The 27,967-nt window shown below is 47.0% G+C and overlaps 1 long non-coding RNA gene across 1 annotated transcript; it reads left to right on the top strand.

The window, feature by feature from the left end:
• Nucleotides 1–1,292: 1,292 nt before the first annotated feature.
• LOC136791802 (uncharacterized) lies at nt 1,293–3,927 on the top strand. The gene is made up of 2 exons (XR_010834596.1): nt 1,293–2,179; nt 3,219–3,927. It is a non-coding gene; the product is annotated as an uncharacterized lncRNA (long non-coding RNA).
• Nucleotides 3,928–27,967: the final 24,040 nt, after the last annotated feature.

The raw sequence follows: 27,967 nt of genomic DNA, 5'->3' as shown, positions 1-27,967 counted from the left end.
CTTGCTCTTCGGGCATGCAATTTGGGCCCAGCAGAGCAAGGCAGGGCCAGGCGAGGCAGCCAGCCCCGCTAGCCATCACCTTATCCCTGGGTCCTTCGTAGGGTGACAAGGTTTTCAGCATGGCTAAAAAAATACAAACAGAAAAGCCATACGAAATGGGGAAACGCAGGGGAAACGGCTCTGTCAGAGAGAAGGAGATGGATGTCCCTCTCATCTGGGTGGAGACACAGCTCTGCGTAGTGCTTTCACCCAGCACAGAGCATTTCTTTTCTTTTGGTGTTGTGTTGTGGTGATTCACCGCATCCTAGCTTGTCAGCAGAAAGGATTAAAGAGGATACTATTGCACCGAACGGACAGCCAGGGTCCATTTCGTACGCATTGAGGAAGCCTTCTCCCCTGCATGGAAATTGTCCTTTGGAATTAGGGAAAAAAGTTATTTTAGGCGAAGTCGCTCTCTAACATTTCTGTCTGCATCTGTTTGGAAGGAGCAAGTAACTGGCTTCATCCATGAAATAGCTGCAGAAGGGGTTTCTGAGCACGGTCTGTCCTGTGTCTGACGAGGCTACTTGTATGTGCATCACACCAGGACGCATTTCAATAAAGAGGGAATGTTCCAAGCAAAATTCTGATTTTCTTAAACTGCTAAACTGAAAACGGGTCATTACTTTTTGCACAGCCACTTGTGTATAAATCTTTCCCAAGTGAAGAGGAAAATGTCACTTCCTTTCCTATCAGGGCTGGTCTCGACATAGGAGATGGAGACTCCGGGCCATTGTCCAGTGAAATAAGGTTTCATTGTCCAACAGAGTGGGTTGCACAGTGAATTCTTCCCTAACTACTCATTAAAGCGAGCTACCCTAACTCCTACTGAGCCTTCGGAGCGAGTGGCTCATTTTCAGGACTGAATTACTAAGCCTGCTGTCCGGGAAGCCAGCCCTGTCCATTGCTCAGCCCAGGCTGCACCTCCCCGGGGCTGGGCGCCATCCCCAGCAGTCCCATCCCTACCCAAGCGAGCAGCCTCGGGGCCAAGCCACCCACCACAGCGTCCCTGAAAGCAGTTCCCATTTCAGCCCTCGCTTTCCCCCGTGACAGCGCATGGGAGTCTCCCTCCCTCTCTCCCTCCCTCCGCCCTCCCCGGCGGTGCAGCTGCTCGGCTCTGCGAGGGAAAGGCTCCCAGATGTGCTCGGGAGGGAGCGGGCAGAGCCCTGAATTCCACTCCGTGCCGGGCGGACTCTTTGTATATTTTGTTTTAAGGAGAAAATATGCATCAAGTCCTTGGAGAAAGGCTGGGGACCAGGCACGTCCCTGTGAGCACACCAACCACGGGGCAAGCCATCCGCCCTTGGCTTTCCTCTGCCTGCAGGATGGCAGCTCTCAGCATCACCGGCAGCTGAAATCCATCTGCATCACCCAGCAGGTCCCTAAACCCTTCCCTAGAGATGAATCGAGGCACCCAGACCCTCAGAGAAACTGGGAACTTCCACAAAAGTCAGCATGCCCTACGGCACCTGAACACCAATGTTTGAAATTTGGGGTATTTTTGGCTCATGAAGCACATGCCACATCAGATCAATAAATACTCACACACTGGTAAGGGCTTTATGGATTTGGTTTCCTTGCACTTCAAGCACGTTTAGCTGTGGCACTTGGTAGCTCCATGATTATTGCGTGAGACAATACGTTTACGAAGTGTTGGCCTTTACTTAGTTAATCATTTCATTGATGTGTAATATAAAAATAGTATGAAACTAATTGTTTCTATGGAAACAGGAACCCAGCAAATTATTTCATATCACAGCTTGGCAAAAGAAAAAGAAGAAACTGCTGTAATTGTTCCCATTAACGAAAAGCGAAGGATTCATGCTCAATCTCTGCTACACTCTGCTTCACTTCTGCTGTGAATTAGGGGACGAGAAGTCAGCACAGAACCACATAAAAAAGCACTGAAACAAGCTGCGCTTTATTGAGTATTTGTAGTTCTGCCACCAAAACAATTTCCCTTCTGCTTTATAGGTTTCTGGCCAGCAACTCCAGCGACTGCCACGGCCACGCTGCTCATTTGGGGATGTCGTGCACCAGGCTTCGATCGGGTGCCAGCCGTGTGGGGTGGAGGCATCCCACCCTGACCCTGCTGCAGGACCGGGCTGCGGGTGGAGACAGGACAGCCCTCACCCCCTGGGTGAGTGCCTGGAAGGTGTAGGAAAAGCCAGTTTTTGGAGCAAGTGATGGGGGCAGCCCGCCTCGATGTGGGCTGCACTGCAAGTCAGCCTGTGTGTGCCCCAGATGACCCAAAACTCATATTTACGGAGGTTTTCCCCTCTTCTATTAGGGCGTACTGATGACAGAGTCAGCTCTAGGGTTTTGTTGCTTTAGGTAGTCCCCAGTGACATGGCACTAAAGGAAAACTTGACTTTTCCTGTTCCCCAAAGCTCCCACCATCCTGAGATTTCCTCATCCTGGCAGCTCCCAGCAAGGTGCCTCATGGTCCAGATGTCATGGACCATCACTTGCACGACCAGCCCGCCTGGTTTTAGTAGGATTAATGCCTCAACAACGCCATGGGGTGGCCCGGCTGTGCACTTTCTGGAGGTGTGAGCCTCCCGTGCATCCTCCCGTCCCCAGGGTGAGGCCACCTTCACCATCCCCACGTTTACCCCAGGGCTCTGCCCCCAAACCCAGCCCCACCGTGCACGGTGATAGAAGAGAACTGGCAGCACAAAGCCCGCCCTGATTTCCAGCCCCATGGCCACCCAACCCTATCGTCTTCTCTAGAAGAACTGGGTGACACAGACCTGCTGTGCCCCAGGGTACCGCTAATTACTGCTAATTGCCCCACTTTGCTATCTCGCCAGCCTCACCGTGAGCAGGGCTGATAGGATATCAGCAAGATAAGGAGCACAGGTAACGGGGCTGCAGTGGGGTTATCTCTGCTGGAGGAGCTCCTCTGGGGACACCACGGCCCTACAGCTGTGCAGGGGGGAGCAGGGACTGGCATGATCCTCTGAGTTTTTTGGGAAATGCTACAGGGGGGTTGCTGGCTGCATGTGCAGGCACTAACAAAGCAAGCTGGCATTCATTTCATAGTAATTCCTTTAAATTTACTTAGCATGCAGTTTATTCGTTTGAGTTGTTTTTGCTGTTGTTAATTTAACACTGTGGAAATGAAGGCTTCATCATTTTTCCTTTTTTTTTTTTTTTTTTCTTTTTTTCCCCCACAGAGAAATAAACTCTGTTCTGTGACCAAATGCTGTATCTCTCCGATCGTTTATTTCTCACCATCTCTGCTGGCCTACTTGCAGTAGTTCAGCTCCTAGACTGGCCTCAGCACTACATAGGAATTATTATTAGCACCTGCTTGCCAAAGAGGACACTTGGAGAAGGTGCCATCGTGGTCTGGAAATACTTTTGCGATTAAATGCTTGACAATTTTGCAGAGAAATCTTGTGTAGGAAATGTATGCCACACCACCTGTGTTGTCTCCACAGCATGTACAGCACATCACACCTGGCAGGTACAGCACACTGGGACGTGATGCCACATCAATACCTACAATTTATCTTGTGCTCGTGTGTCTCAGTGCTTGCTGATGCTACGAAAACCTCACTGCTGCATTTCCTAGATAAATCAGTAGAGTCAGGTGCATACACAGCTCGTGCACAGCTGTCAGCAGCAGCTGGGCACATCACGCACCTTGCACATCCTCTGGGTCCTCTCACCTGCACCATGAAATATTTTCCATGTCCATCTCCACGTGGAAGAGCAACACAGGAGACTCACGAAGACGGGTAGGCAGGCAGACAGAGCACTTTCTTCTTCAAGGTACCTCCATCATCTGCTTTTCCTTTCACCCTGCGGAGTCCAGTCCGCTTTCACTTTGGTTCAAGTTACCAGAGTTTCTCAGCCTGTTACAATAAAGCTCATAACAGAGTCTGTGGCCAGCTCTTTCTTTGATAATTCCTTTCCCCCATTTGTTTATCTCAAGTACTGAGCTTTGTTCCAGGCCCAAAACCAAAAGCCTTTCTACCCTGTTCTCTTCTTGACTTGTTGCAGATGTAACGAAATAAATCTTTAGAAAGAACAAACCTTCACTTCCTCTCTCCCGTCTGATGCAGTCACAAACCCCAGGAAAGAAAAATAAATCACAACGTGAGCTCGCCCGCTCTCGGAGGATACCACATCTCCTCCCGTAGGCCACCGTTCAAACCAGGTGCATCCATCCCTTGGAGAAGTCAGACAGCCTAGCATCAGGCATCGAACCAGCCCCAAAAACAAAGCCACGTGCACTGCCAGGCACCCGTCCCACCAGCTTTCCACGTTACTTATCCCCTCCGCGGTCTGATAGTGGGGCAAAGACCTGGGAACCATGAAATCCCTAGTTTGAGCACGGCCAAAGCCAATGGTGGGTAAAAACTTGCTGTGATTGGGGCTGATGTGATGCTCAGCACTGGTCGTGAGTGTGGCCACGACGCCACTGAGGTCCTGGGGCTTGTCCCTTGGGCACAGAAGGCAACGTGCTTCACTAGCTGGCCACACAGCCCCACTGGCTCTGCCCTTCTCATCTCCCCCGACACCCATCTAAAGCATTTCAAACCGTCACTGGAAAAATCAGCCGTAGGGTGTGTTTGTTTTTCTAAATGGCCCGTGGCAAAGAGGTAGAAATACACCTCGAAACAGTGTTCCTGCCTGTCCTGTAGGAAGTCTGCATAAAGCTGTGTTGATCGTCAATTAGCCACTACAAGAAGGTCCCTAAATGTGACCAGGTTCCAGTGGCTGTGTCTTCACTTGACACAGGTCTACGTTAAAGACAGAGGGGCTTTAAGTCAGGGAATGCAAACTGTATAAAAGGGATAACCTGGATTTACATCAGGCAGCACTAGACTGTCATTTCTATTCCTTCAAGGATTTCATAGGGAGATGTACAGAACCATGAGCTGTGCTGAAATCAGAAGACGTTTGGGCTACCCTTCTGTCCCCAGACTCCTTTACTCTGGATGAACTGAGGTTTTTCTCCTCTTCATCTTCCTTTTTTTTTTTTTTTTTTTAAACAAGAGATCTTTGCAGCTTTGAAACAACCCGTACAGTTAGCGTTGAAGAAAGTGTAATTAGACACTTTGAGAACTGGAAGAAATTAACTCCAACCACAGACCGTCACTCAGACCATTATTTAATTATTCTTTCCAAATGTGCAAAGTACTTAGTTTTAGAATAACAGGAAAGAAGCCTAACTCCTCACTGGGAGCGAAGGCTCTGGCAGGGGACACGTGCACGGAAAGCCACCAGCTTTCCCAGCCAGGGGACATCGATGGGGACTGACCCTCTCGGCCAGGTCCGTGAGGGATGCGATTGCCATCCCACAGCCCCGTGATGCTTGCACGGCTGGAACGGAGTCAACGGGAGCGCCCAGCCCGAGGTGCAACGGGCAGCAGGAGAGAAGATCGCCTTCAGTTTCCAACATGCCAAGGAAACCGCTGAGAAATTGCTGTTTTCCTTCTTCTACAGCACCGGGCAGAGCCGTCGGCTCACCCTGCACTGGAGAAGCCCGGCTAGAAAGAGATTATTGTGATTTCTGCCTGTTTCTTTCCCAACTACAAAAGGCCCCATTCATCCGGGCTAATTTTGACGGGAGAGCAAGGGGTATCAGTAGCATGAACTGTATCTGAGCGTCTCGACCACATTTCAGCAAGCCACGCTTGTTGGCCAGTGAAGCCCGGTGAAATGGATATCCTTGCGTTTGAAACTTTTTAGTGGATCGTTTCTCTGCTTCTAAACAGAGGTATCTTTTCTGGCCCTAGCAAGTTTGAAAAGCCCTGACGAAGCAGGGACGGCCGTTTTCATGGTAAAAACAAGAGGCCATTCAAAAGGTGGGGAAAAGGCAGTCCTGGTGGTAGATCCATCCTTCTGCTGCTGCAGTCAATGCACCTACATTCATTCACCCAAACACACCACATATGTGCAATGAGGCCATGTCCAGAACAGTGAATCTCTGCCTTATTTCAAAGGGCTGAACAAAAATATATTTTTTTTTTCTTAAAAAAAAAGAATACGTGATGCTTGATTTGCTTAACCACTAGTTTTTGTGGAGCACAACTGGGACTGCCTGTGTGTGTGGGAAGAGCTACAACATAATTGCTTTCAGCAGAATATCACTGCAGTCTATAATTAAAATATACGAGGTTGCCAGTTTCAAAATTTTTAAGTGATTTCATCTGTATTTGGGTGATCACATCTCTCCGAGTGGCTCATTTAAAATGATACTTCCAGTTTTCAGTGCACAAAATGGTTGCCGGGTGAAAAACAGTTTTGCCCTCTCCTTCTTGCCAGTCTCCTAGAAAACACCTAACGTGGGCTGGGAGGCAGAGCTCACACCTCGCAAGCACATCCGAGGACCAGGGAAATCCTGGGGGAAAGCTGCTCGTGAAGTGCTGCTCCAGAGATGGAGCAGAAGGTGTCGAGAAAGAAGAAAAAAAAAAAAAAAAGGAAAAAAATGACTAACAGAAAAATCTGGCACCTCCTAAATCAGAGTGACAATTTCAGCACTGTGTTTACACAGGGCAGTAAAATAAATTGCCTGAGACTGATTGTACCCACATGCCACTCGCCAGGCAACAGGGATGTCCCCTGGTATCAGAAAACAAACTTGAGGGCACACGTATCAGCGGCGATCCTCACTCCTGTGACGGCATCAGGGCCAGCACTGCTTCATCCCCAGCATAAATAGGTGGAAACGGCAGTGGAAGAGGGACCTGCCACTCCTCCTTGCCACAAGGACCACGGACAAATGAGTGATATGCATTCAGGGTATCCTCAAGCTTTGATAAAATAAGCCTGCATGCTCATGAGCCCTCGTGGTCCCGTTCGGTTTGCAGCCACGACCTTCCCCGAGCCCCAGGCAGAAGGGAAGGGACCTGTCTGCATCCTCTCTGCAGCAGGAGTAACGGCAGGAGGGTGTGCGCTGTCCCCTGCCTGGCTGCAGAGGAACAAGGGCTGGTCCTTGGCCAGGCTGGGGAAGCATAGAGTGAGCAATGTGGACACTGATTTACCCTGCTTTTTTTTTAAAAAAAAAAAAATATATATATATATATATAAACCCTTGCTTTTAAATATATATATATATATATAAAAAAAAAAAAAAAAAAAAAGGAGACAAACCACCTGGAGGAGAGTTTTGAGCAAGAGAAGACACTACAAGCACGCTGATTGCAACACGCCTTCAGGACATCCTGATGCCACAGATATACCCAGAATAAATTCTGCCCATGTTTGGGTCACTTTGGGGCTTTTGGATGCAAAGCATCTCGACGCCACGGCTCTCAGCAGAGCGACAAACCAGCTGGAGATGAGCACGGCTCCCTCCGACACGCCAAGGCCGGCCGTGCCCTGCCCCAGGCAGCAGAGGTGCAGGCTCACGGCTGCCCAAGGTATGCACGACACGCAGAGGTTTTGATCAAAACGAGTCATGTAGGAAGGCGAAGACGATAGCATCACCGTTATAATTGTAATGAGTCACAAATGCTATTTTGATGGCTCCCTTTGAAAGGAGTACCCAAAACCCAAGCGATTTAATTAAAGATCTCCGAGGCTTTGTAATCAGCACGGCCACAAATGAAGGCACATCTACTTTCATGTGGCAGAATACATGAGTAGTTTTCCCATTAAAATTAAAAAAAAAAAAAAAAAGGAAGAGAAAACAAAGAGAGAAAAAAAAAAAGAGAGAGAAAAAGACATTTTAAAGGGTTTTGTTTGTAACAACACCAGACCATGACATGAAGGACCCATGTCCCCCATGTGATAGAAGGACTGTGATTAGCTCAGATAAAGCACAGAGCGCTTTTTTTTTTTTTTTTTTTTTTTTTTTTTCCTTTTTACAGTTCACGAATACATGCATTACCTCACACGTCAGCTTAACACTGAGCACATCTGCAAGGAGTTCTCAGGCAAATGCATTTGGGAACACGAAAAGGAAGCGACTCCCTGAGAGCCGCAGATGCTGTCAGGTAGTGAGCAGTGCAGTCCCTGACACCTCCCTGCCTCCATCCCTGCACCAGCGACGGGGCTAGCAACTTGCTCAGCAGTAGCCGGTGATGAAGAAGAGTGGGATGAAGGCAAGGCAGCTCTACCACAGCCCCAGGGTTGTGTGTTGGTGGCAGAGCACCCTGAGGTGTGGTTTGGAGGGGGGGGGTACATTTGTGAACGCATCACAGACAGAAATTTCAGTGGATTAGACAAAGAGGTGAGAATAATCCAGGATGAATCCAGGCAGAAATGTAATAATTAATAATCCGACCCACTCACTGAGGCACAAATGAATCCCCAAAGCCTTTCCCTCTGCAAACTCCAAACGCCATCTCCTTGCACGGGGTGTCTGCGCTCAGCCAGCTCAGTTTCAGAAGCCTTTTCTGAATTTTTTTTTCGGAACCAACGCCTAAAGGCTGGATGCAGAAGCAGCTTTTGAGGCCGCTGAGATGTTTAAACCAAAGGAATAGGATGGGTCGCTCAGCAAAACAGTTTGTCTTCTTGGCAAGCAAGCGCTGAGCATGGAGAAAGTGAACATTTTTTGACCTAAGCGCGCACGGGGCTGTGACCACCTGGGACTGATCTGCTTGGAGGAGCAGGAAACACCCTGCGGCTTGACCCGATAGAAATAGCTACTGTTTCCTTTGCATCCCATGGCTGCTGTGCCTGTGAGGTGCACACTATCCCTGCGTGCATCCAACATTCGCTGAAAAACATCAGGGAAATGGCGGGAGGGCAGATTAATCCCGCTTGCGCTGAAGAAGCCCATGATTAATGCAACTTGGATGGTGTTGGAGGAAGGGGGATGGCTTAAAAAGATGGAAGGAAGTCTGTGGCTGTCCTTAGTCGATACTATATATGGTATTTGGTCAGTTCTGCTTTAGAAGCTGTAGCCAGAATCACATTTTTATTGTATTTCTTTTTAAAGCAGAAAAAAAAAGAAGGTCAAATAACTTCACCGAGCTCAAAGAGCCCGTGGTGATGGATTGCGCTGCGGTGGCAGCTGCTAAGCTTCCAGCCCTGCCGGGGGGCACCACGCCCCCCCCTGCCCCCTGCCGGACCAGCCAGCCCTTAGCCCGGGTGGCCCATCTCCCTTGGGACCCTTTTCCCTAATTTTGACCCCTGTGGACAGGCTCGGTGGGAGTGTGCTGGGTTTGACCCATAAAACCTCGGGATGGGAGCTGTAGGGTTTGCAGGAGACAGCTTTGGGCTGGCAGGGGAGAGGAAGGAAAGGGGTTTCTTCTGCTTTTGTCGGTGCCTGTCACTATGGCATGGGTGACATCAGGACAGTGGCAGCGCTAGAGGCTGTACGGGCAGTGATTGATGCTGTTCTGGCTGCCCATGGGTGCTGCTCATGGGCAGTGAGATAGCTGATGGCCACGGATGGATGGGGACACGTGGGACAGCACAGCTCAGGCAGACAGCAAGGAGACAGTCTCTGCCTACCTGGGAGAAGTCCCAGCGGATCACAGCTCCTTCCCTGTCCCATCTCACTACCGAGAAAGCCAGAAGCTCACTGCGACTTACCTCCAGTGCTCCTTCAGCCTGCACAATAGCTCCGGTTTATCTACCAGGATGGGGCTTTGCTAGAAGGACAGGTCCAACATTTATTCCCACTACAAACCTGCCATGCTAGCTGGCTGATTTCTCAGGGCACACACTATTTTCTTGTCCCAAGTCCTCTCCAACAGCCCTGGCTTAGGCTCCAGAGCATCCGGGGTCTGTGCTTTTTGCAGAGCCTGACAGCCCCTTCACGCTCTGATCCAAGCGGCACTGATAACCAGGGCTGCTGAAAGCGCAGGAACATCCCCCCTTCCCTCCACTCCCCTTTTACATCTGCTCTACATTTGCATCTCAGAAATTAGAGAACTTAGTTATGCGGAATTACATAGCTCGGGCTGGAGTATGGAACTGATTGGGTATTCAAGCTAAATAAGACGAGTTTAAAGATCTTTCCAGGAAATTGAGTGGAACACCCAAACTGACATTCAGTATTAAATATTATATTTGTGCAGTTGCTCTTTATAGCCCGTTGGCATTGAACATCTGGGAGCACGATTTATAACATACAGAAACTGAATACCTGCTCAAAATTATGCTCATCAGAGCTCAGAAATTAAAATATTACTCTGTACACTCCGAGCCAGTCCGTTCCTAAAAGGTAGGGCTATTAAAATATGATTAGTTGAGCCATATCTGGTCTCAGAAATGTCATACACCATTACAACTGAAAAGACTTTGATGCAATACTATTGGCAAAGCCCCCTGCTCGATCAGCAGTGAGATGCCAAAGAATGAACCTTGCAAATACTTGCCCCAGCACCAGAAGGGGAATCAAAAAGAGAAGGGGAGCTCTTGGCTGTAAGGACTGGTTTGGGGCTTCTCCTTCAGCAAGAACTGAAAGATTGAATGTTGTATTTTTTTTTTTTTTTATTTTCTCCTGATGTGGAAAGAGCCCTGCTGCCCTTTTCTGCCCGTAGCATCAGGCTGCTTCATCCTTCCCCGGGGCAGAGGCAGGGGTCCTGTCGCAGTCCCCGGCCGTCGCAGCTTCTGGCCCCGCCACCGTCGCGTCTCCAAGAGAGCCGTGTGCTCCGTGGGTGGTCGGGATTGCATTTCCCCCCTCGCCGGGGAGTAAATCCAAGGAACAACCACAGAAAACCTGCAGGGAGCGGGCTCAGGTTGGGGTAATTACCATCTTCCGCTTCTTGCAATGCAAAAAAGGATACACATATATAAAATTATATATATATATATATATATAAAGTCTTTTGGAATTCATGATTGTCTCTTCTAATGAGGTAGATTGCCTGAATCACGGCACTGCACAGCATTGATAGCTAAATATTTCTGTGCTGAAATCTCTGCAAGAGCAAATTACTCTAGGGCTAGGGTTCAAATCTGGGGCTGGCCACAGGCTTCAAGGTAATCGTCTGCCCTGGCAAACCCACGGCCAGGAGTGGGTGCGATGCTCTGATCGGACAGTGTGATTGCAACAGCAGCAAAATCCCCCAGAGCCAGTCCTCTGCAACTGAAGACATTTCCCATAGTCGAATGGCTCTTTTTTATTTATTTTTATTTTTATTTTTATTTTTATTTTTATTTTTATTTTTATTTTTATTTTTATTTTTATTTTTATTTTTATTTTTATTTTTATTTTATTTTTTCATTTTTATTTTTATTTTATTTTTATTTCCATTTTTATTTCTTTCCATTTGTATTTATTTATTTTATTTATTTATTATTATTTTTTTTAACAGACATCCTAGAAAGATGCAATTTGGAAAAAAAAAAAAACAAAAAACAAACAAACAAGAAAACACACAACAAGGCAAAAATGCTGATATTTTCCTTCTGGCCTCAGGACCGAGACCCCAGCCCCATGCCCCCCCTTTTTGTGCTCCCTGCCCGCCCTGCAGCCGCCCAGCACCTCCTGCCTCGAAGGCAGCGCCGTGTGCCCCGGCCCGGCGGGAGCTGCAGCTCCCTGCCTTTGTCAGGGCTTATTACTCCGTGTTTTCACACTTATCCCCAAGGTGTTGAACTCGCCCTGAAGGTTAATTAGTAATTTATTGCGCTGTCATCAGTTCGAGGCTACTAATGGCTTCAGTTTAGCCCCAGGGCTTTTGGTTTTTTCTTTCCTTTTCTTTTTTTTTTTTTTTTTCTTTCTTCCTCCCCTTCCTTTCCTCCTGCCTGGTTTGTTGCAGCCGGGAGTTGCAGTGCATGGGAAAGAAGCAGAGCTACCAGGAAAAGCACCTGGAAATAAGGTCCCAAGGGGCAGCCGAAGATGGGGGGGACCACAGCAGTCCCTCGTGCCCAGCCCAATCTGCAAGAAAATGATTTAAAGCAATTTAGGCAGAAGAGCAGAGCCGAGGCTGTGTCTGTGGTCAGCAGCATCCCCTCCTGCCCCAGCAGGACACGGGCAGGCAGAAGGCAGCCTGCAAGGAGGGGGACACGCGGAGCCCATCACCCTGTCCTCTAGGCCCCTGTTTTTGTGTTATGCACAGCCGCAAGGATTTGCTGGCGGAGCAAAGAGAGCAGCTGTGGTTTGATCCGGCGAGGGCTGAGGGCGGGTGGCACCAGGGAGCTGTTTTGCCCTTCCCATAACGCCCCTCCAGCGTGCCTCAGTTTCCCCGTTTGTTTACACAGTGGTGGCAGAGCCCAGCAGGACAAAAACTGGCTGTGGGATGCCACCATCGCCTTTTATTTGAGGAAAAAAAAGCTTTGATCACTTTTCTTCGAGAAAAGCCCTCTGACATGCAGCTCTCCATGCAATCTGGATAGCAAAGCACTCCCCCCAAACCCACGTGGTAGCCCCAAAACCACTCTGCCCACGTGGATAAAACTTAAATACTGCCCCAGTCCCTCTTTGTCCTGCTCTCTGTTGTTTTTTTTTTTTTTCCCCCCCGCCATCACAGTGATACCAAGCAGAGCCCCAGGGATGGCACGCTGGCTGTCCCCTGCAGTGTCCCCCCGTGTCCCCACCAGCCCCGTCCTGTCGATGGAGCGCTGCCTGCGAAACAGCCGTGCACCGATTTCTTTTTTCTTTCATTCTTTTTGGAAAATAACCACGTTTCCTGTGTTTATACAGGCCATTAGGTAAACCGGCCGCAGGAAGGGGGGAGCGAAGGGATACGAGATGGGGGTGAGGTCTGTCTGGGGTGGCTGTCCCAGCGCCACAACCCACGGCCAGGTCACCGAGGGACGGCTGGGGTGGAAATGTTGCACGAGTGTGTCCCATCAGGGATGAGATCTGTGGGGCAGGTGGCATGGGGTGGCCTCGTGTGGGTGCTGGGGACATGGGTGCAGCAAGAGCAGGGTGGTGCCCGGGCACCTGTAGGTGCTGGCTGGGCTCCCTGTGCAGCATCCTCCCTGCTGGACCGGGATTCAGCAGAGACAGGGCATGGGAAAAGGGAAATCGGATGATTTTATGAAAAAAAAAAAAAGGGATAAATCAGATCTCATCAAGAATACAAGGGTTTCTTTCAACCTAAAGGCTGTGACAAGTCTCCTGCAGCATGTGCTGGGAGTAGTCAGGTGGTGGAGCGGGGGCAGCAGGATGCGTGCAGCCTGCCCAGCTGTGGGACTGAGCATTTGCTCACACCACTGCCAAGGGATGTTTCAGCCCGGGGAGGAAGGGAGAAAGGTGTGTTCCTCAAAGTGGTGTGACCTGACTCTCCACCGGAAAGGAAAAAGGTACGGACATTTCTTTGGATTTCGATGAAAAAAATAATTTTTGAAAAAAATATCTATATTTAGCCTTCGACTTCAGACACAGTATGTGGATTCCTATAGTAACATCTGCTATTCCCCTCCCCTGTTTAATTTATGGCCATTAACTTTAGGGCTAAGGACAGTTTATGGAAAAAAACACCTGCTTTCTCCTACTCCCAGGGCAAGGGTGGAATTTTCTCTGACTCTGCATCCTAAATAAAGCTCCGTTCCAGGCCCCGATGATTCATAGCACGGCTCACGCACACATGCCTTATGTTAGGAGGCCCTGTCAGATGCTCATGCCCCTCTCTCGAGGACTTGAGCAGAGGCTCTGTGCAGAGCTCATTTATACACATCACCGGGGCCATCCGCCGGGCCTGGGGGAAACCTGAGCCCTGGGGCTGGCTGCCCTGGCCTTGGGGTAACACCATAAAGGCTCTGTCTGCCTTACGGTCACTGGGACTGCAGTAAAGCCACCTGGTTTTGGCTTACTCATCTGTTTTCGCTGCATCGTGCACCTAACCCAGCAGGCTCCATCCTTCCCATCTCTTTTCCAAATGCACCTTATGCATGCACCAAGCTCAGCCTTTGCCCTGCTTTCTCAGCAAGTCACTATCTCAACACAGATCCCTGTTTCTGCTGCTGTCACGAAACATTGCCTTCCCACGATGGAGCTTCCACTCACAGCCGCTCATCAAGAAATAAAACAAATCAGCAAGGAGAATAAAAAAGAAAAAAAATGTCAAAATGGGAATTATTGGCAGGGAATGGGAGATAAAACCTGGATGCTCATCCAAGCTCTTATATGAAAACTGATAGCTGGAACTGGGGTGGCACACAGGGACCCCCCACGCAGCCCAGCACCCTGGGCTGGAGCATCCTTTGCCTCACCAGCACCCATGGGACACCCCACACAGCGGCCACGTCGGCTCCTCGGCCTCTTCCCGAGCGGGGAGCAAAGCGAGGTGGCGGCGGCGGCGGTGGGGAGAAGGCTCTGAGTAATCTTGTAACCTTTCCTTTTAGTGTTTAAGAGAACCGGAGTCTGTTTACAATAAAAGGGGGTGATATTTTTCATCCTTCCAAATGGAACAAGGGTTATATAAACAAAGTAACCTCAGACACAGCAAACACCTGCTGAAGGGAACTGGCTTGGAAAGACACGCACAAGCTATCTGTCCATCTATCAAGGCCTCCCGTTGACTTGTGGTCAAGTTCAAGTCGAAGTGCACGGCTCAGATCTGCTGATGGGGGAAGGCTGCGATAAGCAAAAGCATTAGTGAATGCCCGTGGTTTTTGCTCAGGAGGTGAGTGGAGGAGCAAGGAATGGCTTTCTGCCACTTGAAGCCAAGGAGTTTAGGTCTGCCTGTTCCTAGATAATTTCCCAGCCAGCTTGGAGCAGTTTTCCCTGTTCTCTGGTATCTCACTTCCAAGAAGAAACCCCAAATCAGGAAGTTATGGAATAAACTGTCACAAATCTCCCTGTCTTCCTTCTACTCCCTAGCTCAGGTTTCAGTCCTGCACCAAAACATGTAGGCTTTTATTTCTTCCAAACTGCTGTGGTTTTGATTTTTTTCCCAAGCTAATCAAATTGAACACAACTGTGTGCACATAATCCTACAGGCCGGGTTTGAAATCATTAAGCTCGTTGGCTTCAGCGGTGTCTCGTGGTGGTGAGCCCCACAAATTAATTGTGCATTTCTTGCCACAATATCAGGCTACATCATATCTTTACTAATTACCAACCTAAAGTGACTAAATCAGCTATGTCACATCCTTTTATTTTGCATTTTTTTCACAAAAGCTTGTCAAAAGCCCACTTCCCTCAGCAGAACCATGCCAGGAATGTCCTACACCTGCGAGCCAGCCCCGGTTTTAGGAGGAGCTCTGAAGCAACGCAAGGGTGGAAGGCATCCAAATCCTGGCTTGGTCTGCTGGCAGGTCCTCTTAACATCCCTGGATCTCGGGAGCCTTTTGGGGAGGATAATCCAGGAGAAACCCAGCGATTCTTCCTCTCCAGTGGTGCTCAGGCTTGCTGGACATTGCAGCTGCAGGACACCAGAGCGGAACCAAGGGTGGAAGCCCTGGAAGACCAGCCCTGATGAAGGATCAGTCCCATAGCCTGGGGTGGTTGGCAGCTGGATGTTTTTTTTAGGCTTTGGCACCTTCCCATGAAGTGCAGAAGACATCAGCAGGAGGTGCACTTGATGACTTGATTTATTGCATAGTTTGATTGGGATTGACGAAATGAGCACAGACTTCTCCAAAACTGAGCTGGAAGAAGGTGTGCCCTTCTCCAGAAGCAGTTCCCCCCGCCCTGAGAAGTGATACTCCCCGTGAGCCAGGAGAACAGGAATTTTCAAAGCTATTGTTCAAAATCATCAAATTCATCAGATTCATCACGACAATTTCATCCTTATTATAATCTTTTCCCCATTTGCCTGCCCCAATAGCGAGGCAGGGAAATATTATCTGTTCCGGCACACCACGAAGCAGATTTCCCAGCTTGCATAAATCAGCATAGCTCCATCGAAGGATGCAGGCCAACTTGCACCTAATTGGGAACCTGGTCTTGGATTTTGACATCTCGGATTTCGGCAGGCCTCCCCTGATGAGGCTGAGGAAGGCTCCAGCAAAGCACAAACTACCTGTTTGCCTGACATCCCATCCCCATTTACAGCATAGGACCATGTGCACTGGAAACATGGCTGATAACACGCAGAGAAAAATGCTGTCTTCTGCCTTGTGCACGCGGTTGTAACTCTTCCGAAAGCCTTGCTAAAAAAAACATTTTTTTCACCTGTAACGAGAGACGCTGTCTTGCTTTGCCTGGGCTCTGTAAGTGCGTGCTGACAGGCCGTGTGTAATGTCATCTCCCTGCTCTAAGCCCTGTTCCAAGTTCGGAAATCAGAGAGCTGCTCTGCTGAAGGGGGAGGTGGCTATTTTGTTTTGAAAATTTTGCCCCATTGCCTGATTTTTCAGTAGCTTTCAGACTCCAGCAAAGGCAAAATTTGTCCCAAACCCATACAGAGCACCCAAGCCAAGCAAAACAATAAACTGGGCCCACCTTTATTTCTGCACCAACATAAGACATGGTGTTTCTGCAGTACAGAACAGAGGAGGTAGCTTTTAGTCCTAGCCTACCAAGTTGATACAGGTGCTTAATAATCACCATTAATGGAAGTCAAGTTGTCCTTCAGGCCAGCAAACATCTGTGGTTACTTGGTATCCCATTCACTATCCACCTACTGTAGCCTCTGCACTCATTTCATATGCAAATATCCAAGATTTTGCTTCACGTGTACCTATAGTTTATAAAATTAATTAATAATCACAACCCACTAGGGTCAAAAAATAGATGAATTAAAGACTAGAAATGATTTTTGAGCTTGTTATATTGTGCAGGGCTGAAGGGTGGTATTTCACCAAGACACTCGCTACCCTGCAGTATCAAGCCTTGGACACAAACACCTCTTCTTAATTTGCACCAGTATCTCTTATCTACCAAGACCACAGCATTTAATTAGCAAATAAGAACTGCAATTTGTTTTCCTGGTGCTGCATGTAGGACACGCTTTCTTCCCTGTTCCTTGCTCTTTTGGTTTATCAGTCTTTTCCTGTAAAACTTTCCGTGTATATGTTGGGAAGGAGACAGTAAGTCACAAAGCTCTTAACATTTTCTCTTTGTGAAGAAATCTGGCATTTCATCTTTAAATACTTATTCCACTTGTTCCTTGGTATAGTCTTAATATAGCCACTTTACTGTGTTCCAGTAACAGCCAGGCACCATCTCACAATAGTGACTCATCTTCTTGTCCAAGACCATACATATTCCTTACAAAAACACACCGCTGAGCGCTCTTCAACGTTTATCTCATCTCCAGAAAAGAGAGGGGCCTGGTATCATTAGGTCTGAGCCAGAGTTAGCATCCAGGTTCAGATCCCAAGTTCTCAGCTCACACTGCATTTTCTAGAAGGGTCAAATCTGAGCACCCAGAGCTTGCCTCTTGGCTCTGCTCAGAGGTTTTCGTGACGTTTCCTGCACAGCAGTGGAAAAGCAATCCTGTTTTGGGGACTTGGATGAACCAAACAGAGCAATGACACCAGGTGAGTCCAGCATACGCTTTGTAGGTTCGTTCCTGCAGGAGATTCTTAAGGGACAGGAGGATGATTGGGTGCCCTACAGCCCCACATCTCAGAAGTTTCCCTGCCAGCAGGAGTCCTGGGAGGAGGGAGCAGGACTTCAGCTTTGAGTTTCTAATATGACACAGTAGGATTGACTTGCTATAGATCAGGTCAGACCAAGTTCTGAGCCCACTTCCACTGATTTTGCAACATTGCAAAAAGCACCGACGCTAGCCAAGTTGTTCCCATATAAACAAGAACAAAATCAAGTGGATGAAACTTGGATCTGGACAAGGATGCTCAGATCCAACTCGTTGGCTTGAGCTTTCCTGTAATTAACATCCAACTTGGGCAACAAGAGCAGCAGAGCAGAACTTGCATGACTTTTTCTCCTTTCCCAGCCTGTCCAAGGAGTCATCGTTGTCCCAGGCAACAACCATCGTTTCTAACACTCAGTGCTTTCTGTATTTACACATACACACTCCCTCAAGGTCACCTTTTGGCTGCTTCTTTCCCCCCTCCTGGAGTCCAGCATTATCTCTGCTGATTGTTTCCAATTATAACACATTCTTGATTTTTTGAATTTTCAGATAACATTGAAACTTCTTTCAAGCTGCTTTGTCTTCCTGCCAGTACCTTTTCAAGCTGATGGGAGATGCATGTGTCTTGTGTCTCACAAGACTGGCTTCTAACTCTAGGCATGTGGGCAGAATATGGTGATTGTGCCAAAGCATTACATCTAACAGCAAACTGGGCTAATACAAAGGAGGCTGTAAATGAATAGCGATTCATAATGTATCAATATTTTCAGTTTGTTTCCTAGGCTCTTACAAAGCCAAACAGTGAAGGCACAGACTAAGAAAACAATAACAACCACAGACCGGAATAGGATAACATCTCCCCAGGCTGCCTCTTACACGTTCCTGCGGGGCAGGTTGGCTGCCTCCTGGATGGAGCTCCACGCAGTTGTGGGTGGCAGCAGCCACTGTAACTCGAATTCAAGCGCTAATGCAGCATGTATCCAGGTGGTCCTACCACAGGCTTCGCAGGATCACAAGTCTGGACCAGCTCCAGATGAACAACTACTGCTGTTCTGTCCGTATCAATTCTCTGGAGACCCCAGCTGTAGCCATTACCTCCTGGCTCTGTCCCTCTGTCTTCACCCTCCCTTCCAATTCCTCCTCCCAGCACAGCAGCAGCGAGAGCCCAGCTTGGCTCTGCTTCCTTTAGGCAGCATCACACGGCTTTGCCTAAGCTGATGAGAAGCCCTGAGCTGCTTCCTGAAAACCCCACTCCCTCCCAGGCCAGAGCATCAGGCCCTCAGTGGCTGCACATCTCGCCGAGGCCACCAAAGCCAACGGAGCTGCGCAGAAACACACCACCTGACTCACTTGGCTTTGAACCTTTGATTGTTGACTTCAATGGGAAGAAACTCGGGGCCTCCGTGACTTTTTGCTGACCCCAGAAGAGTTTAAGCAATAAGCTGTTCTCTTGTCATGTGCAACTCCCGTAGGATCTCTCAGTTGAACAGAGCATTAGCATGTGCAAGGTAAGCAGCCCAGCACTTGGAGAGGACAACAACAGCGCTAGGGCTGAGAATGCTAATTGTTCTCCATCGCCCCCGGTGATTTTAGCATTTCATAATTCCTCCGCTGGCTGACAGCTGGATTCTGCTCTAATTAGAAACCAGTTGTAGTTGAAAAATCAGACATTTCCTGGAATTTAAATAGCCAATTTTCCACTAGTCAGAATCCAGTGACACGATCCTACAGTTTCATTCTAAACATGCTGGAAAAAATCATAGGAGCATGTTGGATAAGTAGGGAAAAAGGGATTTTTTATGGCTTGTCTTTCCTGCGTTCAAACACACACATTCCTAGGTCTTCTATTCCAGCTAATCTTGCAATTTTTTAATTTATTTTTATTTTTTAAGAAAGGAAATAATATTCATTGATGAAATTGTAATTCAAAGTTTTTAAAAGGCAGCATGTTCTTAAACATTGTGGGTAAATCTGCTAAAGACAGGATTGACAGCTGACTATATAATTATTCATTTGTGCCTTGGGAAACACAAGGAATAGCATGCCTTTATTCATTATCAAAGCACAATAAATAAATCCTTAACTGGTTGCTGCAGGATTGGTCCAGTTTCTCTCTGTTGCTTATTGGTATGATAGTAAAGGATGCAAAACTCCAAACTCCCAAGCCTTCAGCTATTGAAAAGGCAAAAGGAAAAGGCCTTGGACAGCTGCTGGTCTCCAGGAAACACCACGAGCAGAGACCTACGGCCCTGCATCCTAATTACATCCTTGGGGAGCAAGAGAGAAGACAGAGCCCCGAACACTCACACCAGTGGAGGCAGTAACGGTAACACCATTTGACAGCACATCTTCTCAGCTGCTTTATTCTCTTCCAGAACCCACAAATGCGTTTTTCAGTCTATCTCTTGTGGTCATGGGAAAGAAATAACCCTTCAGCTGCAAGTGCTTAAAGGGGGTGATGCTTGAGTTTGCAAGCAGCCTGAAAAGAGAGCTGGTAGAAGTTTGCAGAGCCTACCTGTCCCTGTGAGCTGTGTACCATGACCTTCTGAAGGGATGCCACTTAACCACATCTTTGGCTTAATTAAGAGAGGACATCAGCAACTGGAAAATAAGCATCATGTACTTAAGTGACCTTTGAAGCTGTGACTGCATGAAGAAGCTGCCCCAGACTGGAAACCATGAGGCAGGGGATCGGAATTCATTGCATCTGGGGCATCTGCATACCAAGTGCTTTCCAGAGAAAGCTAATCTATTTGGGAAAGAAATTACTTAATCAAAAAACATATATGTTTTGTTTTCTTTTTTTTTCTTCCCCTTGGGGCAGCTGGGCTTTCCCCAGAATATCCCATTCTCATGGTCCTGTCTATTTCAGCATCACAACTGAGGGATGTATGAATGAAATCCACTACCAGAGTCTTCTGCCAGAGTCAAAACCCCTCCTTCCTAGAGGATGGATCAGAAGAACACCTCCTGCTTGCCAAGACAAAAGCTGTGCCAAAGGACCTCTATTTTGCTCACTTCTCCTTGAGGAACAGGGATTCCTACACGGCCCAGCCCCGTCCGTCCTCAGCCTGCGAGGTGCCAGCTGCCCCCCTGGGAGCACGGTGCTGTGCACAATGGTAGTGGATTTCATTCATACACCCCTCAGTCGTGATGCCAAAATAGACAGGACCATGAGAATGGGATATTCTGGGCACTGGGCTCGGGGAAGGCACCTGCGGTGGCGGCAGGTATTTGCACATGTAGACACGCAGAGACAAACCAGAGGCAGCTGGAGACCTCTCTTCTCACAGCACTTGCACGTCTGAGACCTTACAGCATCACCCCAGCTCGTTTAAAGCACAGGTGAGAAGCTGTGGTGAATGCTCTGGAAATGACACAGATCATCACGCTCTCTAGTTTGTCCCCAGACAGCATCTTTTCCAACGTAAGGTTTGCCAAAGGCATTTAAAAAACTTCCTTGGCCTTCAGCGAGGAAAAGGGAAAATAAGGAAGAACACCTGTTTTAAGGAATAGGAGCAATTCTGGAGAGCATATGCAGAGGCTTCCAGAGGGGTTTTAAAATGGACTTGTCAAGCAACTTAAATGGAAATGTTATTCCTGAAGTTTATTCTAAGATTTGTGCATACTTAACCCATAAACCCACAGCAAACAAACACTGTATAAAAGCCCCATGGGTAAACAGAAATAACAAAACCCACATAGATCGCTATGGCTGTGTTGGAGGAAATCTTTTTGGAAGAGGCTGCTCGACTCGTTTTCAGTCTTTCTGCCAGTGCTCAGTTTTATATAGCGCACAGGAGAATATATTTCATCCCGTGAAATTCTGCTTAGCTGGGGTACAGGAGCCCGCTCAGCAAAATCTATGGTGCCAAGCTAAATGTTAGCCCGGTTATTAGTGCTCGAAAGGTATGTGAAGATTTTTAATAATAAGGAAGGCTAAACAGAGATGTCTGTTTTTCATAATTGCACAGTGCTCCCAAGACAGCTGTTCAGCCATCTTGAAAATCAATGTTTTGATGCCCTTTGAACCTTCTTTTCCTGTTGAGTGTCTCTCCTACAGGTTGCTCCCCAGGATGAAAACAATAAAAGCAAATATATAACAGTAAAGGCCTGAGGTTAATGTCTTTAACAAGATAATGTTACTTAAGGGAACTGTAAACCAAATCATTCCTAAATTCCATTTGTTCTTTGCAATCTAGGATATATTATGAAACCATATGTGTGCGTATGGATGTGTATGCAATGTGGAAGACTTTTTACAGTAACATGACTGCGTTTTCACATTCTGTATTTCAGTTTTCCCATATCACATGGATTGCTGAGAATTACTATTATTCTAACTATTAATTGCTTTATTAATACCGTGCCATTGGAGCTGTGTTAGAAAGGATCACACAGTTGCGTGGCTGGCTACAAGTCTAATGTAAAAGATCTAAAAAAAATTACACTACTTCTACCAAGCAGAATTTATTTCTTTGGATTTAATATCAAAAGGCATTTCTTTCCAACTAACTGGCACATGCCCTTAATATTTTTTAATTTTCACCAGAGAAGAACTTAGTAAAATTACTTCAAGCTGCATTCTTTATGTATATTGGAACATAGAGAAAAAAAAAAAAAAAAAGAAAAGAAGAGAAAACAGGAAAGGATAAATATTCTCCTGATGCACAGTACTGTTTTTATACCCAGTGAAAATTTGTCTCAAGAAATGTTCAGGTTACTCTCTCCAGAAGTTACTTTTGCAACATTCTTAGATATTCCCAGCAATTCAATTAGCTTCAGGCAAATTTGATATGGAACAAGACTCTGACCCTCTGTGTGTGTTTTTTCTTGATTTTCATGAAAATGTTAGATATAAATAAGTGCGGACCAAAGGAGCGAGACTAGTTTATTTAACTTTATATTATCTACAACACTATAAAACCTGGAAATAAAACAGAAATATAATCCTACCAAAACATTTTGGAGGTTGTCCAGAAAAATCTAAGGACACTTGCTTCTACTGATATCTACATCACTGGACTCATTTCCATTAGCACAAGTTAATGGAAATTTCTGCCAGTGGGAATCAAAGGCTATCGTAATCGCTCCACAATGACATGAGTCTCAGCTCCACATCCCTTCAAACTGCAAACCTATGCAGATGCCAAGGCAAAGGGTAAGAGAACTGAGGATGTGGCCACCATGAAACAAAGCCCTGACAGCTCTGGAAAAGCTGCCCTGAGACCATGTCTTCCCCTCTTTGCACAGCCTCTTGTCCCTACCCATGCACAGCACTTGTGTGTCGGAGGGCAGCAAGTATTTGGCGTGAGGTCTGCTGCAGGGATCAGGCAGGAGGGTATTTTAATGCAAATCAAGGATCTATCCAAGTGGTCAGGGTGGAAGAGAGAAAGCCCAAGACCATAAAGCCAAGGGCCTGCATCTTTTGCATCCTCGCATGTCGGGTTATACATGCCTTCATCAGTGCAGTATCCAGAAAGATGTAGGAGAGAGATGCTGTTTAAAAGCAGCAGGCATTTTCACACATATTTATGAAATGCAACAGATTAGCAACGGCACAGATTTTCCTGATACAAAATCTATTCCTAGAGCTGATTGATGGTCTCCTGTGGAAGATTAAAGGAAGACTTACAGTCACAGTGTGACTATAAGAAAAAATGGCAAAAAAAATTCAGTCACTAAGCATAAAGTTTTATCCTGGGAGGAAAACCTGAGCCATAGCTTGGAGAAAGAGTAAGCTAAAGGGAGAAGGTGATGATTTGATAAACATCAAATTGTGAGTGGCAGACAAGGGGCATAAGGAACAATTTTCCACTATTTCTTAGAGTCTGGAAACTTCAATTTAAATGATCATGCAGTGGTTTCGTAACTTTTTTTTTTTTTTTTTTTTTTAATCAATGGGTCTGAAGAGTCAGTGAGAAATTCCTGGAAGGAAGACCCATTGGAGGCTCGGAGGCTCTTGGCTCCATGAAACAGGTGCAGTCACAGGCAAAGGAAAAGGAAAATCACACCAGGGTGGTCTTCAGACCTCGCTTCCCTTTTCCTCTTTCTTGGGTGCTGACCACGAGGCAGCAGCAGACACGATGCTGGGCAGACCCAGCCTGAAGAGTTCACCTCTCCCTCCAAAAACAAGACAGCGTGAACAATTATTTCCATTTTAAAGATGGGAAAGCAGAGGGATGCACAGATGTCAGCTGGCAGAACCAGAGCTCTGTGTTTTATCAGACAGCAGAGAATCGCTGTCCTCTCCACTGCCTGCCCCCCCCGGGGTACCTCTGGGTACAAAAATGTAACCTTGAATAAAATTGGCATATTTAGATCTAAAAACCTTTTGGCATTTCGGGTTTGAGCTCTGTTTCCTCTGATTAAATTTTCCTGTTGTTTAGCAATTGATTTTTAAAGAGATCATATACCTTAGGTTTTCCCTGTACATTTACCAGAGTGAAAAGAACCTCATTAGCATGGGATTTGGGATCCCTGGATGGGGAAACATATGTATTTGCAGCATTTATGCCAGAAAGACAAACTGACACTCTATGCTAATAAATATATTTTCAAACAACTGCAAAGAAACATTTACTTTGACCTCCCAAGGACAGGTTTTTTTTAGATTTATTTTTTTTTAAGAAAAAAAAAAGCCCCCAAAATCTTTTAATCTAATCTTGGCTATATTTTACCTTCTATTGCCTAAGGGATACAAGATTATTTATAACAGGAAACCTTTGATTTTTGAGCTTTAATGCTTTTGCAATGTCCCCGTTCAAACTTACCAAAAAAAAAAAAAAAAAAGTGTTGATTTTTAAGCAAACAGCAAATTGCAGCATGCACCTCGGGCTGAGTGTCCTGCTCACCGGAGTTACCCCTGCCACCTCCTGTCCTCCTAGAGCAGAATCAGGCCCTTGCAAAGTGTTTTGCTCATCACCCTTCAGCGATACAAACTTTGGAGCACGCGAGAGAGCAGCATCCCTTTCTGTGCCTTACAGGAACAGCAGGAGACGTGGTGACAGATGCATTAAGGACCCCCCTGGGCATTTCTCTTCCCATTAGCCCGGACAGAGCGAGGTTTGTGTGCCGGGTCAAGGCAAGGAGCGAGCATCTCCCTGACAACAGCACAGCTGAGGGGTCCTCCCCCTGTCTTCCCGAGCCCGGTGGAAAGTTTCCCACTGACTTCAGAGGTTGGAATTAGGGCCATGAGAAGCATGTGGATGGCACTAACCCATTTTTCTGCATTGCAAAATATGTGTGCATGCAAGAGTAAGAGTAAAGCCCAGCCCTGCCTCCTTGAGAGGAGCCTCGTGTCTTCCCCATCCTCTCCAGAGCCATCCAAATGGCTATGAAACCGCACTTGAATAAGTCTGTTTTCTTCTCTCTTAGAAGACCTTGGTCCACTCATCTCCCTTCAAGCTTTTCCCGTTTCTTTTATCTTTAGTATCACCTCTCCGGTCCTAAAGAAGGAAGCTCCTGCCTTTCTGAGTGACAGCTGTCAGTCACTGCAGTGCTAGCGTGGCCTCAGGGCATCCAGCAGACACATGGTGTGCTCGTGCCAATTGCTGTTGTCTTCAGTAAAGTTGTCCCTGCAGGACAATCTGCTGCTGACAAAATTTCAGCTGGATGGGGGCCCCTACAGCAGAGAAGACCTCGGGATCGGGTGTTGGATCCCCATCTCCCCATGATTTTCTTTTCAAATTTAAATGAAAAGCCTCTTTGACGCCTCCGTCCTTATGAGGGCTCAGAATAATGGCATGTTTATTATGAGAGATTAATTCTTCTCTCTTGGAAATTTCTGCTTTGATTCCTCTAATGATTTATAAGCTTGCTGAAAGCAAAATGAGGGTAAGAAGCTGCTCGGTTGAGGAGATCTTACTGCCAGGACCTGTCACTTCCATCTTGGGTTACTTTCTACTCATATAATGTACGTTGAACAACATGGGTAAAAATGGGTGGGGAAGACAGAAAAGTTTCTTTGCATGCTTTAAAGAAATATATATACATCTACGTATGTGTGTAGATACAATTAGGTCTTTGCAAAGGGTAGAATGAAAGCCAAGCTCAGCTTATGAGGGGCAAATCAAATTTCTGCACACAGAAAATTTCCTCTCCCACTACATGCAAGTTAAATGGGAATTTATTAAAGGCACTTAATCAGAGCCCCGATAATTCAAAAACCAGCAGCTTCACGTGGTGCCTTTTGAACCTCAGCTTAATTATGGCTATGAAGAGCATAATAATGGATTTTCTTTTGCTGACAAGCTGACGACAAAAACCAGAGCCATCACTTATGCCCAGCAGAGAATTCCCTCTTGCAGGAGAGAAATTGGTAAAGCTAATTATTATTTTTATTATGAGGATAGGAACTTACTCTTGTGGGGTCAGAGAAGATGTGGCAGAGAAGCAGTGAAAAATGTGGACATCAGGTCCCACGTCTGGCTGAAGCTGCAGAGCGTTGTCCACACGTGGGTGGAGGCTTGTTCTGGTCTGCTTTTTGTACATTTCAGAGGCGGCCAGCTATCAGCTAGGGATCCAAAACCACAGACGAGAATAAATCTTCGAAGATCACTTTTAACTCGCAACAGTTAGAATAATAAAAATAAGAAGCCTGCACCGAGCACCGGCAAACCCATTCCTTTATAAGTTTACTTCTTTTCTTTCCCCATGAAAAATGATGGTTCTCCCTGCCTTTTCTCTACCTTTAATCCCAGCAATGCTGCGTTTATTCTAGTTGACCATGTACTTTCCTTCTCCTCTCCCTCCCTCTTGCACCAGAGCACTAATGAATGGGAACATTTTTCTTGCTTCCAGAGACCTTGCAAAAGGTTTCAAAGTAAATTCTCTGGAAGCCCAACAAGAGCCCACACTTCCCCCTGTAGTGCATTCATGGCGAGGAACCCAGCGAGGAGAATCACCGTGACCCCATCTTCATCAGGAAAAATAAATACATTTTCTTCCATCTGAGCTGCAGTTCTGTGTGGAACCGTTTAAGCCTTTCCTGCCACCTCCAGACACTGAGGTTTGTAATTGAAATCCCGAAGAACAGAGTTGGCCAGCAGGCAAGAAAGAAACTGTCACCCCTTTGTATCTGCTTTGATTTTGGATGATTTAAGCCGTCAACTGATCTTTGCTTTTCATTAATATTTAATATTTTTCCCTCCCCCCTGAGCTGGGCAAGGTGTTACAAGAGTTGCTCTTTGGAAGCAGGAATGAAAGCTTCGATCGACCATTCTGTTCTGCTGAGATACCTCCAGCCCAGCCTGGAGACATCCCTGCGGGGGGATGGAGGAGAACATCCGGCCCTTTGGGGTGCGTGAAGTGCTCAAATTTTCTGCCAGAAAGCACCCGATCAGTGCCAGCTCCTGTAGAAGGCTTTCCATTTTGATGCCTGCCTGCAGGAAATCAGGGGGACCTGAGCAACCTTGGCTCAGCTTCAAAGCTGATCCTGCTTTGACTGGCACCAGGGGACCTCCAGAAGTCGCTTCCAAGGTAAATTATTCTGTGGCTATCACAACTGCCTTGGCCTAGGAATCTCAATATTCCATGAGACGGCAAAGCCCAGGGGCAGGCTCTGACCTGCAAACACCTCATGGCACAGTGCCACGCTTGCACAAGAGCAGAGGCTGGGAAGCAAACATCACCAGGTTCGGGTGCAGGTTTCAGCCTAGGAACGAGGATCCCTATTTGTTGCATCTGCATTTGTGGGTCACACAGCTGCAAAATGCTCCAGACCAAAGGGATTCAGCATGTTGTGGAAAATGAATCTCAAATCAGGAAAGTGGGGAGAGGGAGGCTGGGAGGAACCAGCCTGGTGGGTTCCAAAAACCTGGAGGCATCAGGCTCCAAGCCTCCAGCACCCAAACTTTGTCTGGGGTTCCTCCAAACACACCCCGTGCCTGAAAGGAACCAAAAATCCCTTCAAAGGACACCCACGTCTAAACAAGAGGATGGCAGGTACCGGCAGAGCTGCAGTAAATTCCTGCAGACCTCCTGGCTTATTTACGAGGCGTCTCAGGCACTATAAACGGCTTTACTTTTTTTTTTTTTTTTTTTTTTTTTTTTTGTGAACCGTACCAGGAAAGGAGGAGGGGAGCAGGCCTAAAACAAGGAAACTTGGCTTGAGAAGACACCCAAACACGTCAAGATGAAGAAGCTGTGCAATGCCTGGGGCAGGCGTCAGGCCCGTCCTCCGCTCCCCCGTCCCTCCTCGACTAGTGCTGGGCTCCCTCGTGCGTTACGGCTGGAGGGGGAAGGAGAGGAGGAAAGCAGCAGTAATGTTCATTGCTATTTACCTTGGCCTCACACTTATCCACAACAGGCTACTCATCTGCCTGCTCTAGGTGACCCTGACATAAGCCTTGAAGGAACATCAGCAAGTGATATCCCAATTAAAGCTAGCTGGAAGCTATTCAGCACATATTTTCCCCTTTCCAAGACAGCAAGGTTTTGGCTAACTGAAGACATTTGGAAGAGGTCTTTTGTTTTTCCTGGGCACAGATTTTTGTTTTTATTTATTTCCTCCTTTTTATTGGTGAAGAAAAATGGATGCCCAGACAATTTCTTCAGCACAGCTCCTCTTCTTTATTTTGGCT

Source organism: Anser cygnoides, chromosome 12, assembly GCF_040182565.1.
Source record: "Anser cygnoides isolate HZ-2024a breed goose chromosome 12, Taihu_goose_T2T_genome, whole genome shotgun sequence".
Classification (NCBI taxonomy): domain Eukaryota; kingdom Metazoa; phylum Chordata; class Aves; order Anseriformes; family Anatidae; genus Anser; species Anser cygnoides.
Note: the sequence above shows the minus strand (reverse complement) of the source record. Positions and strands in the feature narration are given on the sequence as shown.